General features: G+C 37.7%; 1 pseudogene; it reads right to left on the minus strand.

Annotated features, from left to right (window-relative positions):
* Positions 1-1140: 1140 nt before the first annotated feature.
* LOC101672298 overlaps positions 1141-19631 on the minus strand; it is a 43159-nt pseudogene continuing 24668 nt past the window's right edge.

Below are 19631 nucleotides of genomic sequence, written 5' to 3' on the forward strand. Positions count from 1 at the left end.
CTATGTCTTATTACCAGTTTTCTACTAGAGTATTGGTCTTCTTTATCTTCCTCTTTTGAATTAAAAAAGGAAATAAAGGGGCGCCTGGGTGGCTCAGTGGGTTAAAGCCTCTGCCTTCAGCTCAGGTCATGATCCCGAGGTCCTGGGATCGAGCCCTGCATTGGGCTCTCTGCTCAGCCGGGGAGCCTGCTTCCTCTTCTTTCTCCTCTCTCTCTGCCTGCCTCTCTGCCTACTTGTGATCTTTGTCTGTCAAATAAATTAAAAAAAAAATAAAAATAAAAATCTTTAAAAAAGGAAATAAATTTTAAAAAAAGGAAATAAAATTTCTTTGTATCATAGATACTTTGGAATGCTCAGGAATGCCCCAATGGAAGAATTTGGGCTTTTTTTTTTCTTTTTTTTTTTTTTTACTGTGCAAGGTGGTTAGGCTATCGAGTCTGGACTGTCATTCATGTTGCTCATGGGAACCCATTAAGGACACCTGGGTTAAGTTCAAGACCACAACGCTCATAATTATCATATTCCGCTCGTGCTTTTTAGCCTCTTTAGTCTTTTTACCATATTTTTGAAAATGTGCTATGCTGCTATGTTGATTTTAAGTGCTAAAATCAAAAACACAAAATTAAATCTCTTTATCAGGAATTTAAGAAAATTAGATACACCACAAACAGTACTTAACATAACTTGTGGAAGTTACTCAATATTTTTTAAAAAATGTAATGTGCCTTTCATTCCCAAAATACTGTTTTGTAGCTAATCTTAAAAATGTTGAAGACAGAAAAAAGATGGCAAGAAAGGGAAGTAGAAATGACAGAATGAAGCATTATTTGAGGTATTGTGCTCAACACTGACAGAAATCACCCGAGGACATTCTCTTTCGAATATCCCTTTGTTGAAAGAGATGTTGAATATTTTCTTTTGTAGGTTCTAAATTAAATGACTAATTTTTAAAGTCTATGAATTACCTTGTTCCTTACCCGTAACAGAGAAATTTAGTTTTAACCCTGAATAAAACTGACTCTCCTCATTTATAACACCTAGCTCTGCCCCATGGGAAGACTAGCTACTCCAGTCAATGATACCACAAAGCTCCTGGGCTTACTGGGTGCGTCTCAGCACCCCAGCACTTCTGTGGGGTGGTCAGTGTGGGTGTTGATGGCACACACTTGTGAAGAACCACAGTTTGTCATTGCTCATTCCTAGAAACTGCACATATGCATCCTGGATGCATTCCTCCATGCAGCTGAATAGGAATGTGTATAGGAGCTGCCTTCTGGGCAGACCGAAATGACATTTGAGTCTGTTCCAAAAGCACAAACGCATGGAGAGCCTGAGGGAACCTGAAATTTGGGAAAACTCTATTTAGAACTGAAGCATGTTGGAGGAAAGTTGGTAACACCAAACTAGACTGTTTATTTCTTTTTTGGATCTTAGGCAGCAAAAATGTGCACCATGCCTTGGTCACTAGATACACAGAAGAGGGGGAAGCATCCTGACTGAAGTAAATGAGATAAGTATTTGCTGCTTGAGAGCCTCTTTGTGGTTCCAGAATTCAATGCCCTGATGAAGCAGCAAATATTTTTCTAAGAGTCCCTTTTTCAGATTGCAATTTGTGCTCCCTACAGGCTGACAGCAATGTAGTTCAGGATGCCCTTCTATGCAGGAATGTCCATAGGCAGCTTCTTGATGCCGGCCAAGTCCACAAGCTGCACATGCCTAGCTGCATGTCCAAATGGCCAAGAAAGAATTGCTACTATCACTATACAAGACACAAAGGGTTAGGCAGGGTTATAGCATGCAACTGATAGGGATTGTGTATGCATGTAAACACTTTAATTATGGGGTCCAAGATGACCATGATTCTATCTCATTTCAATGTGACCTCCTTAACTTTTGTAGAAAACTTTATTCTATTTATTTTTTTAAAAGATTTATTTATTTTTAGAGGAAGAGCACATGTGTGGGGAGTGACAGAGGGGGAGGAGGAGGAAGAGAATCTGAAGCAGGCTCCCCACTGAGTCTGGAACTTGCATAGGCCTCAATCTCATGATCCTGAGATCATGACCTGAGCCAAAATCAAGAGTCAGACGCTCAACTGACTAAACCACCCAGGTGCCCTGCAAATTTTATTTTAATAACTCTTTTTTAGATTATTCAAGGTTATCATTTTATTGGAAGAGGATTTTGGCTTTTTCTACGAACAACTAAATCTAAAGAGTTGCAGTGAAATGCTCTTTGGGCGGACCTGGAGGTGGGGTCAGGCCACCCTGGTGCCAGAAGTGCTTGCACACCGGGAGGCTTCTGGGCACCTGGTGCACCCACCTGGCAATGCAATGAGCTGTACAGGGCTTCATCCTTTTTATTACTATTATTTTGTATATTACATAACAAAATATTATTGACACGTTATATTTTTTTGAAAGATGATTGGGTTCAAGGGAATTCCAATGAGACTTTTGGCACATTATTAGAATGAAACAATTTTTGAGACTAGTGAAGGAAATGTTGAAAAGATGAAACAGAAGGGTATGGCCCTGAACAATTAAAAAAACAAAACATGGAGCACTGGGTGTGGTGCATAAACAATGAATCTTGGAACATTGAAAAAATAAAATAAAATTTAAAACAGACTTTGTATAAAGTAGTAGTAATTGGTGTAATACAATATGAGCTTAGAAGGAAACAATGGAAAGAATAGAAAGTCAAGAAAAAGATCTATGTAAATATAAATAATTTAGAATACAATAAAGTCACTTGAGAAACATCTACAGATGAAAGATCTATATCTGTAGAGAAAGATTAAATAACAAATGTTAGACTAATCATTGTACCAAAATAATGTCTACATTCTGAAAGAACTTGATATTTCCTTAAAAACCCTCAAAAATTTTTTTGGAGAGAACTTTCCAACCAAATATGTTGCAAAGTTCAGAAGCAATAAAAAGAGGTGACAGACTTGATTACATAAAAAAACACCCAGAATCAATCTAAAAAAAAAAAAAGAAAAAGAGAAAAAATGTTTTATAATAATCATAATATTAATATTTTAATACATAAAAATTTCCTGAAAACCAGTAAGAGAAATGTAAAAAACCAGAGGAATGAGAATATCACAAAAGAGGTACATATATGGTCAAAAAAAGGGAGAAAATTTTACATAAATATAACAAAGATTTAATAGTCAAAATGTATATAACATTTCCTACAATAAGAAAACGGAAAAAATGGATCAGAAAGATCTATAAATGGTCAACAGTCGTAAAAATTTTAACCACAGTAGGAGCAAAACAAATGCAAAACGAAGTTTTCACCTATCCAACTGAACAAAGATTTTTAAGGAATAAGAATAGCTAGTGTTTTCATGGACATCATCCTAGACTGTTTAGGCTGGTATAACAAAACACCATAAACTGGGTGGCTTCAACCACAAACACTTATTGTCGGAACCCTAGAAGCTAGGATATCCAAGATCAGGTTGCTGGCAGATTTAGTGACTGGTGAGGACCTGCTAACCTGAAGACCTGATTTTTACATGGCCTTCTTATTGCATCTTCACAGGTCAGAAAGGACAAGGGAGCGCTCTGGAGTCTCTTTTATATAGGAACTATCTCATTTGTGAAGGGTCTACCCTCATGACCTAATCCCCTCCCAAAGGCTCATCTCTAATTACCATCAAACTGGGGATTAGGTTCCAACACAAATTTGGGTGTGAGTGGGAGTGATACAAACATTCAGTCTCACCACACCAGGAAGAAAACCATGGCCAGCTGAACTGGTTATACAAGGCAATACAGAATGGTAATGAAAGAAGGGATATATTCCTCTTTATTCCGTTGTGAAAAACACAATTTTTGTGTGTGTATCAAATATTTTTGTTTTCCTATTATCCCCTTATCATGTAACATAAGGCAGACTTACTGACTTTTTATCATAGTATTTAAGTATTGTTAATTTTACATTATAGTGTTTAAATTACATGGTATCAAGAAGAGTAAACATCACCCAAAGACTTTGTGTCCTCTTTTGGGGAAAGAGTTAGTAGGTTCTCAGTTGAAGATACGATAGCCGTATCATGTTAGGTGAAATTATAACCTTATCATTGTTTTTATTTGGAAATCAAGTATAGTTTAATGAGAGGAAGATGAGTGCCAAACTGACCCGGAATAGTTTTGCGATAGTTACGTTTAAATTAAAAAAAAAAAAAAAATTTAAATAATCTCTACACCCAACATGGGGCTCGAACTCACAACCCCAAGATGAAGAGATGCATGATCCTCTAACTGAGCTAGTCAGATGCCCCATGATAATTAAATTTAAATGTCAGTTTGACTGGATCAGGGGATGCCCAGATTATTTGATTAAACGTTATTTCTGGGTAAGGCTGGGAGGGTGTTTCAGGATGAGATTAGCATTTGAATTGTAGATGCAGTAAAGTAAATTGCCCCCTGCATGGGGCATCATCAGATGTGCTGAGGGCCTACAAAGAACAAAAAGGCAGAAGAGGAGGAATTTGCCCCTTTTTTTCTGCCTCATTGTTGGTGCTGAGATATTTCATCCCTTCTCCTGCCCTGGAATTTATATCATTGGTTCTCAAGCCTTAGATTCAGTCTGAATTATACCATCAGCTTTGCAGGATGTCCAGCAGTTAGACGGCAGACCGTGGAACTTCTCAGTTTCCGTAATTGGGTGAGCTAATCCCTTATAATAAATCTCTTTTTATATCCTATTGGTTCTGTTTCTCTGGAGAACCCTAACTAATACAGACACCATAAATAGTCACTTTCTTGCACTGATGGTAAATTGCTACCATCTTTCTGGAAGGGAATTTGGGAGTGTGCTTCAAAAGCTTTAAAAATAAAGTCATGCGTTTTGACATAATTCCACATCTAGGAAGTTATCCAACAGTAATATCTATAGATGAATTTATAGATTTCTCCACATGAATAGATAACTCAGTGTAGTTTAGAAAACTAAAAAACTGGACACAACTTAAATATCAAATCATTGTGGATTTACCAAGGAAACTATTTCATCCATCAAAGCTACACTAGGAAAGTTATTTTTTAAGTGAACTGTACTTTTATATTAGTCTTATGTAACATGAGGCTATAAAACAATTTGCTCATGATGCCATTTTTATCCACCATTTTTTGACACTTACAAATCTGCATTTCTGTGGAGAATGGAGCTCTGTTTTAAAGACAAGGGTGTGAAGAAGAGATAGTAATGGTGGGATTCCTCTCAGAAATGAAAGCGGAGTCTATAAATGCCACTGGTTCTAATAGCTGTCTGAAAAGGTGTTAGAGAATAAAGGTCCGGAACTATATTTTAAATGCTATTTTAAAACCTCAGAACTTTTGTCATTTACCCTTTCCAGAAACTGCCTCGCTGTTTCCCCATAGTAATCATTCCTTTATTTAACAATTATTTTTGAGCACCTAGTATGTGCCAGGCACTATTTTGGGTGCTAAGGTAGGCGCAGTGAAGAAAACAGAAAAAGTCACTGCTTTCATGTTACTATGTACTCAGATTCACAGTAGTAGACATAAAGCAATCAAATATATGTGTCAGTGGGTGATGAGTGCTATGGAAAAATAAAAAAGAAGAGTGAAGAAATAGAGCGCGTAGCCGCTTTGATTAGCTGACATCTGAACAAAGGCCCCAGGAAGTGAGGGAGTGGGCCAAGCTGGCTTATAGGGAAAGGAGGCCCGTGGAGGTAGAGACAAAGGTAAGGCCAGTGGCCCTGAGCCAGAAGTTTGCTTAGTGGCTAAGGAGCAGCCAGGAAATCAAAGAAGCTAGTGTGAAGTAAGGCAAAGGAAGAATGTAAGAGATAAAATCAGAAGCAATTGGGGGCCAGAGAACATAGGGAGATGAGGGTTAGCAAAGAAACTCTTAAATTATGGAAACTTATATCTGACTTATACCAGAAAGCAAAGAGCTGGAGGGATTCTATACAACTTTTTAGTTAGTCTACCAACAGGTGAACAAAACAGGGTCAATATTTGAGATCTATTGACAGGTATGAGAGGTATATGGAGGCAGGTTACGGCTAAGAAGGTGGGGTTGGGGTTTCTTTGAAACCCAGAATGGTTCTGAAATAATTATGCATGGCACATGTTTTTAAATGAAAGTTTGTTTTTGAAAATCTGTTAGAAAATGTCAGTGGGTGTTCTCCCTGTGTAACCGAGCATGAAGAATGAATACCCTCCAGTTCACTTCTGTTTTTCTTGCAAAGAATATGCATACAGAGGTTTGCTATAGAGAAAATGAGTAATTTGAATTTTTCTCCTGAACTCAGAAATGATCCAGATTATTTGGCAGTTTGACGTCTTCCAGTTTGCATTGCATTTGCATTTTAACACAATGTCAATAGACATAACTATCTTCTTTGAACATTTTATTCTTTTCCTTTACAGAGTAGTTATTCTGATCAGAGGATAAAATAACAACTTAAAATGAAGATTCTGATGGAAATCAGGCCAACCGATTGAAAGAAATTTAAAAAGAAATCCTACCTCAAGCTGTATGTGTAATAGCATGAAATGATACACTCCTGCTGTTTCAGAAAAGATGAATTACTATGAACGCTTCCTAAATAAGAGATGAAACTTCAAAATATTGGCATCTGAAAAAAAATAGAGCTTAACCAAGAAAGGAAGACCCCTACTACATAGAATGCACTACATTAGGACCGTTTAACCATAAATGCCTTAAGAAGAGATTGTATATTTATTTGTGAATTCATAAAATATTATTGCATGTATGTTCTGTTCCAGCAACTGTGCTAGGTACAGGATAACTTGAGGCAGTAGTGAAGGATGGTAAGAGAATTAACTATATTATATTTGTCATTTACCCTTTACAGAAACTGCCTCACTATTTCCCTATAGTAATCATTCTTTTATTTAACAATTATTTTTGAGCACCTAGTATGTGCCAGGCACTATTTTAGGTGCTAAGGTAAATGAAGCAAACATACAGGGGTGGGGGAAGCTACTGTAGAAACACAGAAAAGACTGGAGAACTGGGAAAGGCTTCTTGAAAGAGATACTGATTGGGAACCCAGAAAATCTGGATTGGAAGGATGGTGCAGTAGGAAGATCTTGGGAAAGGGGTCGAGGGACCTAGCTTCCCATATGAACTCTGCTATGAACTAAATTTGTGGCTTGAAACGGGACAGGAAGCGGGAACGAAGGGAAGAGACAGGAAAAGCAAGGGGACTATGAGAGACTTTCCAGGGAGAAAGACTGAGGGCCTTGAAGGGTTGGCTGTTGCCCTTTGCCAACTATGCTATGCCTGTGGTGCCACTTATCCTGTGTGTTTTGCATTGAAGAGAAGCAGTTCAGGACAACTTTACTATCTCTCCTGCACCTCCTTTACTGTCTGCGTGCTTTTCCAGCTCCTCCATAACAATTTCTGAAAACTAAGACCGGATCTACTGTATTGCTTTTCAGTGAGTGCTCCCAGAATCTCCTGCTTGATCACCCGGGATCCTCATTAAAAAATACCGATCTTTGGTCTTACTTCAGGGGGCTGAATCAGAATATCTGGGGCTAGAATCTAGATCCATATTTTAAGACCCTTATTAGGTGATTCTCATCCTCGCCCACCCATTTCATCCTCCTCGCCATCCAAAGAAAGTGGTACCCACACTTGTATCCCCAAAAAAGACTGTGGGGACTGAAACTTACGGCTCTCAACTCCCTGTTGGGACAGGCTTTCCACTCCACTGTGTAATTTTTCATTTCTGGCCCAAACATCTAAACTTATTTAGTATTTCTATAAATAATGTGGAGAAACTTCTATGTTGTTAAGAAGCATAGTAGGAAATTAAGTTGTACACTGTGATAATTTGATTTTATCTTTGAGCAAAAGTATTCATGGAAAAATACTGAAAGGAAATCCAACAAAATGTTAGTATTTTTGCCTTCATGGCATAGATTGTTGATTTTATTCATCTTTTTCTGTTCCCATAGTTTGTGTCCTAAAAAATATATGCACATGAAATAACACAATAATTTCATTTAACCAGGAATAAAATTAAAGTTGAAATGCATAAGGCTATAAGCGACCTTCAGAGAACTTTCAAAGCCCCTGACAACTTGTGTTTTCAAGATTTAACAGTTTTTGTTGGCTCTGGCCTCCCAGATGGTATGGATATGCTCAGTGATCTCTGACCTCATTTGATTTCTAAAAATGTCCTTTGATCATCAACTTTTGCCCTACTTTTCCTGAAAAATTAAGTCATCAGAAACTCTGACTCAGGAACACAAAGGATTTGGAAGGTTTCAATTTGGGGGATGAATAGAAATCATGGGGAGTAATATCTGTTCACTTCTAAAACCCTGTAAATCCTCTTTATGAGAAATTTAAAGGCAGGCTTGAAATTCTTGATCTGGGACTTAAAAGTTGATGAGGAGAAAAAGAAATGCATTTATTCTCAAATAGAGATAAAACCAAAATTTTAAAAGATTGTGATTTGCTTTTGATGACTTTTTATTATGAACCAAGTGATTTTTAATTTTTAAAGTTTTGTGGAATATACTATTATATGCAGTTTAAAATTTAAAAATATCAACTATCCACAGTCCTCCTATACATTAACATTACAGCATATTTTCTACAGTTTATGAATAGGACTGGAATCATAGACTACATATAATTTGCATTCTTATTTTTTGTGATATTTTAATATACATATTAACATACTAAAGTAGGTTTTAGAAACATCAATGAACCAATTCCTAACACTAAGGCCATTACAGAACTGATTTTTTTTTTTTAAGATTTTATTTATTTATTTATTTGTCAGAGAGAGAGAGAGAGAGAGCACAAGCAGGTAGAGTGGCAGGTGGAGGCAGAGAGAGAAGCAGTCTCCCCACTGAGCAAGAAGCCGGATGTGGGACTCCATCCCAGGACCCTGGGATCATGACCTGACCCCAAGGCAGCAGCTTAACCAGCTGAGCCACCCAGGTGTCCCAGAACTGATCTGTTTTGTTCAGATTATGTATCTGCCTCAAATTACTTAAAATAGTCTTTTGGTATCATGACATATTTGGATAGTCAGGAGGATCTTCATTCTATTTTCTGTTATCCTATTAGATAATTAGTTACACCTAGGTGAAATAGCGATAAGAGGCAGCGTAAGTTCAAGTGAAAAAACTTACTTTCAGTCCTCATCAAGACATATATCTCATGGATGGAGATTCATATAAAAAAGCTTATGATTAAATAATCAATAACAACTTTTTAAATAGGAAGTATAACTTGTGATAACAGATGAATCTAGCCAAATTTTTGTGAAAGTACTAATATGAGGATTCTTTCCACTCCTATGTCCTATTTTAGAAGCTGTAGGCCCTCTAAGTCCTACACAATGTAGGGAAAATAGATAGTCATTGACCTTGGAGAATCTTAGGAAACATTTATTAACATAAGCATTGAAATATTTCCAGATGGATCTGGACTCTGAATATCTGGGTATTGATATATCACCTGGAGTCTTCCCTATTTATTTCTCAATAAATCAGATGGCAGCCTGAAAGACCCCTCCCCTAGAAGATAGATAGGATAACTAACCGCTTGTTTCCTTTTCTGTGAACTGCTGGCTTTTAGGCGTAAATTAGGTTATTAATTGCTTATTAATTGCTCTTTTGCCCTTCTGTAACTGCTTGGCTTATAGAAATAATAGAAGACGCCATGATGGCATTCCTACCTTCCCCCTTCTTGTTCCCCCTCCCTGCCTCTCTCCTCCCGCGCGGGCCCTCAGAACCAATCAGCTTGTTCCCCCTTCCCGCCTCTCTCTTCGCGCGCGCGCGCGGGTCCCCAAAGCCAATCAGCAAACTCCACGTATGCCTTTTTCAAAAGTTCTAACTGTCAACCAATCAGTTGCGCCCCACCCAAAACTTGTTTGTACCTGTCTATAAAAACCCGGCACCACCTCAGCCGGGTGTGCTCAGCTAGCAGGAGCTGCTGACCACCCGCAGGCGCGCGCTGACCATCCGCAGGCACCTGCGTAACAATAAAGAACCTCTTGCTGATTGCATCCAGTGGCAGTGTTGGATTCTTGGGTAAGGGGATCCGCGGGTCTTTCAAGCCAAAGCTAGATAAGCCCTATACTCGAAGAAAGAGAAAGGTAACATATTCTTATATAAATGACATAGCAGGTAACTGCTGATACCACATGGAAAAACACTGGATAATAGAAAGCTCTATCAGTGCCTAATCTTGGAGACCAGAAGTAATATTCCCTGGAATCTTTTTTTTTCATCCCTGAAATTCAAGTGTACCTCCTCTGATCTTTCAGTAGGAAGATTATGTTCCTCCAATTTCAGTTAAAACCCTTACAAAAAATTCCCTAAGCGTTTTTCATATTAGAATTTCCTTTTTAGTTCCTATAGTGACACATGCTCTTTACATTTAAACTTGAGATTTTTATAGACAGGTACAAACAAGTCCCGGATGGGACGGGGCCAATTGGCTGACAATTTGAACATTTGAAAAAAGGCATACTTGGTGTTAGTGGATTGGCCCTGGAAGACCCCCTTGCGCGAAGAGAAAGGCGGGAAGGGGAAACAAAGAGGGGAAGTTTGACCTTATTACTCAGCAGAAAGACATCCTGCCTACCTGACTCTGCAGCCCCCTGTCTACGTGACCTACGTGACCATGCAGCCCCCTTGCCTACATGACCTATGTGACCATGCAGCCCCCTTGCCTACGTGACCATACCCCGGCTATTAGGAGAGGGTATCTTGTTCAAACAGGAGACAAGTGTCATGCCCTAAAAGCCAAGCGGTTACAGAAAGGCAAAAGAGCAGTTACATTGAATTCAACCCTGGGGGAAGGGTCTTTTCACTGCAAGGGGAGGAGGGGTACTTTTACACAACAAAAGAGCAGTTAATTATTTAAAGACGGGGGGGGGGTCTTTCAAACTTAAATTGTCTTGTATCAATCACCAAGTAGTTCTTTTGGGGCTTGAGAAACAATTCATTCATAAAACATGAAGAATGCAAAGTGGCTCTTTTCCTAACTCTGAATTCAGTTATATCATGTTGATATCTTGAAATCAGCCACAGTGAGAGTACAGAGATCAACAAAGACTTTAAGTCAGAGCCCTCACCTCTAGCCCCCTCAGCCTTGCTTGACCAAACCACCACTGTCTATAGAGCTCCACAAATGACTAAAGCGTGAGAAGTCTGACAATCGTGTACTTCATGGCCCTGATTTTAATGTAGGTATCATTAATTGGCTCCTGCTGGCTTTAAGATGTAGAGACTAGACACAACAGTATAAGCTATTTGTAAAGAAAAATGAGAGCCAAGTTTCCCATTTAGGAGCACTCCAAAGTGACCCAAAGAATAAATTATAGAAAACTTTCTTCTTCCTTTAGTTCAAAGAAGAAAGAAGACAACAAAGGTGAAGAATGAACAGGAGGAAGTAGAGGAGAAGGTAAAAAAGAAAAGAAGGAAAAGGAAGAAAAAAATGGGGATGAAAAAAGGGCTTGTCAAAAATCCTGCTTTTTCATAGTGGCCAGAATGCACAGTCATTATTCATCCTTTGTTTCAAAAGCACTTTTATTGTGGATTTTATTTTTCCTTTTCTTTCTTTATTTCTTTTTTTAAAATAGCAATATTAAAATACCCTACAACATGCCCTCCTATCAGTACAGGAATATTCTGGACCATGCTTTGTTCCCGCCCTTCACAATCAAGACTGTTCACTCCTTTGAGGGCCCTACTCCATTAATGAGTCATAACGTTCTTTTTTCTGAGGTTCAATGACACAAATAAAGGATCCTCAGATGTAAAAGAACCAGTCACAGGAAAAACAACACTGGACAAAAGACACTGAACTTGAATCATTCCTTTTGGAGAGAGCCAAGGGCTTAGATCAGACTCATTATGAAGTTGCCTTTCAGAAAATTAAATTTCTTATTAAACTGCTAACTTGACTCTAATTTCGCAAAGACTCTTATTTTAGTTCATCTTAGTTTAATACTAGTCAAATACATCACTTAAAATATACTCTATTGAGACCTTCTGAATATCAAATATATAGCCAAATGAGATATCAAAATTTCTCATACAGGCAGTTCAGATGAGATGGTTTCATAAATTACATCAATGGTACAGCATATATTCTATAATCTCAAGACAAGAATAATTTTCATAAGTCCAGTATACTTCTAAGTGTTGTTGGTGTCACCATGAATCACAACAAAAAGAAGGTGAAGGTAAAACACAGGTACAGTAATTTGCAGTTTGCACCATATTTCAGGTGCATTTCTGCTTTGACATTAAATTCAGACAAGCAACAATAAGTAATTCTCAGTTACCCTTTGTGATATCACAGAGATTTTTCTAATAAAACACAGAAGCAGAAAACACAAAATGTAAGTCCCTAGTCAGGAAGGATTTAGTTCTATTTTATTCATGAACACCAGATATTTCTACTGTTTAAGAAAGTTACTTGGGAGACTGGGCACTCAATAAATACTTGTGGACCGAATGAGTTGATGAATGCAAATTTCAGGTGATTTAGAGTTTTCATTCAGTTTGATTGACTCTGCCAATGGTTATAGTTTCCTTTTTATTTTTCATGGTAACTATATATGTCTGCCACAGAGAAGTAAAGGAACTCTAGTCACAATTCATGTTTTACAATTCTACAAATTAACTTTATTTTCATAAAAACCTCATCTAAATTGTTAATCATGTCAAAAATCCCTTAGCTAAGGAATATATGCAACAAAAATTATAACAAGAGTCCAATTTATATTTATAATCTTGCTTGTTAAAATCTTTTATTGTTATTTATTTCCATTACTTATTTTCCCCATTCACAAAAGCACAATGAAAATAAACAAATGCCAACAATTAAAAACAGATTTTCTGTTAAATGAGACAGGGGGCCATCAAAATCCTAGAGGGGAACACAGGCAGCAACCTCTTTGACCTCAGCCAGAGGAAATTCTTACTAGACATGTCACCAGAGGCAAGAGAAACAAAAATGAACTATTGGGGCTTCATCAAGATAAAAAGCTGCTGCACAGTGAAAGAAACAATCAACAAAACTCAAAGGACTAGTATCCAAAATCTATAAAGAACTTATCAAACTCAACACTTAAAAAACAATCTAATTAAGAAATGGCAGAAGACATGAAAAGATACCTTTCCAAAGAAGACATCTAGATGGCTAACAGACACATAAAAAGAGGTGCAACATAATTCATCAGGGAAATACAAATCAAAACCTTGGTGAGATACCACCTCACGCCGGTCAGAATGGCTAAAATTAACAACACAAGAAACAATGCGTGTTGGTGAGGATGTGGAAAAATGGGAGCCCTCTTGCACTGTTAGTAGGTGGAAAACAAACTGGTGCGGAGGGTTTGGCCGGGGGGTGGGGGTTGGGTGAGCCTGGTGGTGGGTATTACGGAGGGCACCTATTGCATGGAGAACTGGTGTGGTGCATAAATAATGAATGTTGGAACACTGGAAAGAAATAAAATAACCTAACATAAAAAGAAAAATAGAACTACCCCATGACCCAGTAAATGTACTACTAGGTATTTACCCAAAGGCTACAAAAATACATATTTAAAGGGGTACATGCACCCTCTATTTATAGCAGCATTATCAGCAATAGCCAAACTATGGAAAGAGCCCAAACATCCATTGACTGATGAATGGATAAAAAAGTGGTACACACACACACACACACACACACACACACACACACACATAACCTATATCACTCAGCCACCAAAAAGAATGAAGTCTTGCCACTTACAGTGATGTAGATGAAGCTAAAGTGTATTTTGCTAAGTGAAGTAAGCCAGAGAAAGAGAAATAACATATGACTTCACTCTTATGTGAAATTTAAGAAACAAGACGGATGAACATATTGGAAGGGGAAAAAAAAGAGAGAAGGAAACAAACCATATGAGGCTCTTAAAAATAGAACAAAGTGAGAGCTGATGGAAGGAGGGAGACGGAGGATGAGTTAGATGGGTGGATGGCTGTTGTGTATTAAAGAGGGCATTAGTTGTGATGAGCACTGGGTATGATATGTAAATGATGAATCACTGAATTCTCCTCCTGAAACCAATATTGTGTGTGACTAGAATTTAAATAAAAATTAAAGAACAAAACAAACAAACAAAAACAAAGGGAATGTCTCATACTCTTTTGCTAACTAAGCACCTAAACTCTGTTTTTTTTTTCTAGCCATCTCAAGCAGCTGGGCGATCACCTGGACACAAAGGAACACTCATTTATTAAGGCAGTTTCTAAACAGAAGAAAAAATACCATATCCACATCTGGTAGTCTATTAGAAAATGTACTATGGTTGAAAATAGTTAATGAACACTCTTGGAACATGTATATTTAAGGAGAATCAACTTAATTACCTTTGTATAACTTAATTATACAGTTAATTAATGTTAATCAGTCAATGAAGTATTTATAATTTACTGCACATACTTGCTATTATATACCACTACACCTGGAGATTTCTTTTAAACTAAGTCTGCCTATAGATGTCTATAAATGAAAACAAGTAAAAAAAATTATCTGTAGTGGTGATTTTTCAGAAATACCAAAACATATGAAATTAGACCTTTTGTTTTGAAAATTTAATTCTAAACTTCCCTTTCCAAGTTAAGAAATAAAGACTTTCTCACTTGAAAATAAGAAAATGTGATTTTAAAAATGCCCAAACTTCCAAATCTATGGTAGGAAAATTTATAGTTTTTGGTAACAAATTCAATCATTTAGATCACTGTTTCCCTAATTTGGCTGTGTATCAGAATCTCTTGGGAAGCTTTTAAGAATATATATCTCATCTGTATTACACAATTCACAGACCTGTGCCCCTGAAACAAATAATTCATGTGTTAATTAAAAAATAAAAAACACCAAATAGGCAGACATTTCTTCTAAGAAGACATAGAGAAGGCCAACAGACACATGAAATGATGCTCACTGCCACTCATCATGAAGGAAATGCAAATCAAAACCACAATGAAATATTAACTCCCAACTGTCAGAATGGCTAAAATAAAAAATTTAAGAAACAAATGTTGGCGAGGATGTGGAAAAAAAGGAACCTTCTTGCACTGTTGGTAGGAATGCAAACTGGTGTAGCCACTGTGGAAAACAGTATGGAGGTTCCTCAAAAAATTAAAAATAGAGCTACCCTGTGATCCAGTAACCAAACTACGGGATATTTACCCAAAGAATACAAAAGCACTAATTCAAAGGGAAATATGTGCCCCTATGTTTATTGCAGCATTATTTATAATAGGTAAATTATGTATGCACCCCAAGAGTCCATCCATCGCCTGAGGAATGGATAAAGAAGATGTGTAAAGATACACACACACACACACACACACACGAATATTATTCAACCATAAAAAAGAATAAAATCTTGCCATTTGCAACAACATGGGTAGACCTAAAGGATATAATGCTAAGTGAAATAAGGCAGTCAGAGAAAGACAAATAGCTTGATTTCATTCATATGTGGAATATAATAAATAAAATAAAGCAGCAAAGGAGGAAAGAGAGAGAAAGAAGCCAAGAAATAGGCTCCAAACTATAGAGAACAAACTGAGGGTTACCAAATGAGAAGTGGGTGGGGGGATGGGCGAAATGGGGGATGGGGATTAAGGAGGGCATCTATAGTGATGAGCACTGGGTGTTATATATATAAGTGATGAACCACTAAGTTCTATTCATGAAACTAATATTACACTATATGTTAACTAACTGGAATTTAAATAAAAACTTGAAACTAAAAAAAAAATAATAATAATAACAAGAATATATATCTCAGGATCTTTGCCTAGATCTTAGAGCCAGAACCTTTGGGGATAAAATTCCAGAATCTGTTTTTTGTTTGTTTGTTTGTTTGTTTTTGTTTTAAGTATGCTCCATGTCCAGCATGGAGTCCAATGTGTGGCTTGAGCTCACAACCCTGAGATCAAGACCTGAGCTGAGATAAAGAGTTGGACACTTAACTGACTGAGCCACACAGGCACCCCAAAAGTCTGTATTAAATTTTTTTTTCTCCAGGTGATTCTGATGTATAACCAAATTTGAGAATAGATTTTAACAAGTATCTCCTACCATCACCTGCTATCCTCATTAATTCTTCCACATACTCTAAAAATTGAATACATAAAAATACATAAATACCTAAAAATTAAGCCAGTTATCAAACTTAGACTTTGAATTATCTGACTTAATATTTGGTCCACAAAGGACACATAAAATGCCGGAGCACCTATTAGGTAATCCAAACACAGTATCTTTCATCTTTCATAGCTATTGCAGCCATGGTTCCAGTTCAGAATTGTGTGGCTTCTGATCAGGACATACATTATAGAGAAAACAGTAAAATTTTAAATATAAGCGCAAATCACAAGGCTTGATGTTCTCAATTGCCAGCTTTGATTTGTGATTTGTTGCTACTCACACATCAGCAGCTCTTTTTCGTGTCCTCTGCTATAAAAGATGTAGAGATTTATAAGCGGTAAGTAAGTGCCTTGAACTACAATGGGATTTTAGCTATAAAAAAAAAAAAAAGAACCCAGAAGGTTATTTTGATAGCCTAGGTTCCCCTTGAAAATTAGAGTTTGAGAGGGCTTGAGTGCAGGTAATTTGCGGGGGGGTGGGGGTAGGAGAAGTAATCCCAGGGAATAGAAATCAGAGAGTGAGACATGGAAGGAAGAAAATTTAGTATAAGGATGTGTTCTCATTTTGGTCACTGGTGTTGGCAGTGGAGTTAGATTATGCTGGGTCTTCTGAGAAGCAATGTAGAATATGCCTCAAAATTGCTCGCTGGAAGGAGAGAAAATGAAAGCATTCATGCACAAGCTCCCATTTCCATTTAGTCAAGGATTGCCTCATCAGATGTTTATTCTCTGGCATTCCAGTGTGTCCATGTGTGAGTGCTGATTCTCACAAGCATCCCACACCACAATGTTAAAGGCCTGGAGCACAAAGCAGAAGGTATGCCGCAGGCAAAGGTGAAGTGCTCTGAGATTACATATTTGTATGAAACCCTCAGATTACATATTTGTATGAAACAAATATTAGTTATTTGTTACATGACAGCTAGATTAAAAGGTGGGCCAGGAAGACCAGAGACAAGGCACCAAAAGTCATCCAATATAGTCATGCATGTATGTATCCTGGAGGCTGCTGTTTTGCAATGAGTCTGCCATTTAGAGGTGTGTTTCTCAAGGCTGAATACTCTGATTTATGTATTGAAATATTCCCATAGCTCTCTGAATTACCAAAAATAACATGAAGTTATGCTCCTTACAGATTGTACATTGGGAGTCTGTACAATAATGGCAGCTCCCTTCCTCCCCTACTGTCAATTTCTTATCCCCATCCAAGGCTTTTCACTTCAGTTTCTACTGAGCGATTGTGTTCTATTTCACCTGTGACCAGTGAGAAGCTAACTCATCCCCAAATCTATGATACACATATAGAAAATAAACAAGATATGGAAATTAGAGTGGGGGTACCAAGCAACTCAATGATGCATTTGGGTATAAGTCTCCACTTTGACTAGTATCACCTCACTATCAAACTCTATTAGAGATAATAATACTGTCTGGTGCTCCTACACCAGGCTCCTTGGTTTCCCTAAGGCATACAAGTAAAGTGATGGAGGGTCAACACTATTCTGAAGATTCATGGTCAACGACACTTGTAGAAAACCTGCCACAACACAACTTATTATATGCCATGTTTCTGGAAGATGGACCTTGCTCCTCTTCATCACTGCTCCCAAATAATTCTCAGAGATAAGCCTACTTTGCCTTATATACCATCATCACCAGGATGCATTCTGAAAGTCAAGAGACCATCCCATTCCCAAGAATAGTTTTCCTTTTGACTTAACCTATATATTTTTTTAAATATTTTATTTATTTGACAGAGACACAGCAAGAGAGGGGACACAAGCAGGTGGAGGGGGAGAGGGAGAAACAGGATCCTGCTGAGCGGGGAACCCGATGTGCAGCTCAAACTCAGGATCCTGGGATCATGACCTGAGCTGAAGGCAGACGCCTAATGACTGAGCCACCCAGGCGCCCCTTAACCTGTTTCTAATTCCACTGTTTAGACACTGTCTCTGATCAAAGTCCTCCTTTTTGTGGTCACTGACAATGTCTGCATTTGACCTCTGATCCTGTTAGCTCTGTGCCACTCCTCTTGCCCTTACCTTGTTTATTCCCAAGAAGATTCAGGCCCAGCATAGGGAAACATATAGCTTGATCATTTGCTGGGAGATTTGTTGCTACAGGAAACTGTGCCTTTGTGCATTCCTGTTGAGTGAAGGGATTCAGTATTTCATAGAACAGAATGATTAGATTCCTTATGCTTTTGAGGTATTACATATTCCTATGGATGAACTCATCAAATTGAGTCTGATCTAAATAATACAAAAGTAGAAAGGAATTATTCATTCTACCACCCCCCCTTTTTTTGCAGTTCCCATGGATACCCCATCCCTAATCCACTGTTTAATCATATCCCCTATGAATTTATTTCTTTGGCAATGAGCAGAAAGTGATACTAAGACAGGCTTAGGGGAGGGGACATTCTAGCTCAAATAACTGAACAACTAAGGGAGTATTTGACCTCAGTTATGGTTTCACTCAGTGTTCAGTAAGAAGGAAACAGACATTTCTATCTTCATTTCTTGGTTCTACTTCCACAATGTTATATTCATTTTCAGAGAACTCCCCACTCCCAGCCAGTGGTTGTAAGATGACTATAGCAGCATCAATCCCTGCATGCTTTTATGTGGTTAAAAAAAAAAAAGAATCGGGAGCATATCTGAAGATTCACAACAAAATTTTTATTGAGCCTCATTGAATCTTAATGGCTTATTCATTTATATTGGATTTTTATGGATTGAATTGTGCCCCTCCAAACTCATATGTTGAAGTCCTAACATCTGGTACCTGTGAACGTTACCTTATTTGAAAATAGGGTCATGGCAGGTGTCATTAGTTAAGGTTAGATCTTATGGGAGTAGTGTGAGTCTTTAATCAGTATGACTGGTATCCTTACGAAAAGGGAAAATAAAAAAAAACATAAAAATAAAAAAGAAAATAAAAAATTTTTTTAAAAAGGAAAATTTAGAAAAGAGGCACACAGGGAACATCATTTAAAAATGAAGTTTGAGATTGGGGTGATGCAGCAAAGCCCAAGAAATACCACAGAATGCTTGCAAATCACCAGAAGCTAACAGGAAGACATGGAACAGACTCTGTCACAGCATCCAGAAGGAACTAACCCTGTTGACACTTTGATTTTGGAACTATAAGATAATAACTTTCTGTTGTTTAAGCCACCCAGTTTGTGGTACTATGTAAGTACCACCAGGAAACTAATAGATGGACCAATCACCATAATCCAGTGAAAGCAAAGCACTGGCCAGGTTTGAGTCATGTGCAGGCCTACCAGGAATGGAATGGAATGTCAGCACTGGAACCGACTGAAGGAAGGGGTGATTTTCAGGAGTTAAGTTGGAATTAGAGGATGAACAGAACCTGGTTAGAAAAAATGTCAGCCTTCAACAATATAGTTCTTTATCTTCTCTC

Source organism: Mustela putorius, unplaced genomic scaffold, assembly GCF_011764305.1.
Source record: "Mustela putorius furo isolate JIRA1106 unplaced genomic scaffold, ASM1176430v1.1 tig00000580_pilon_pilon_pilon, whole genome shotgun sequence".
Lineage (NCBI taxonomy): Eukaryota > Metazoa > Chordata > Mammalia > Carnivora > Mustelidae > Mustela > Mustela putorius.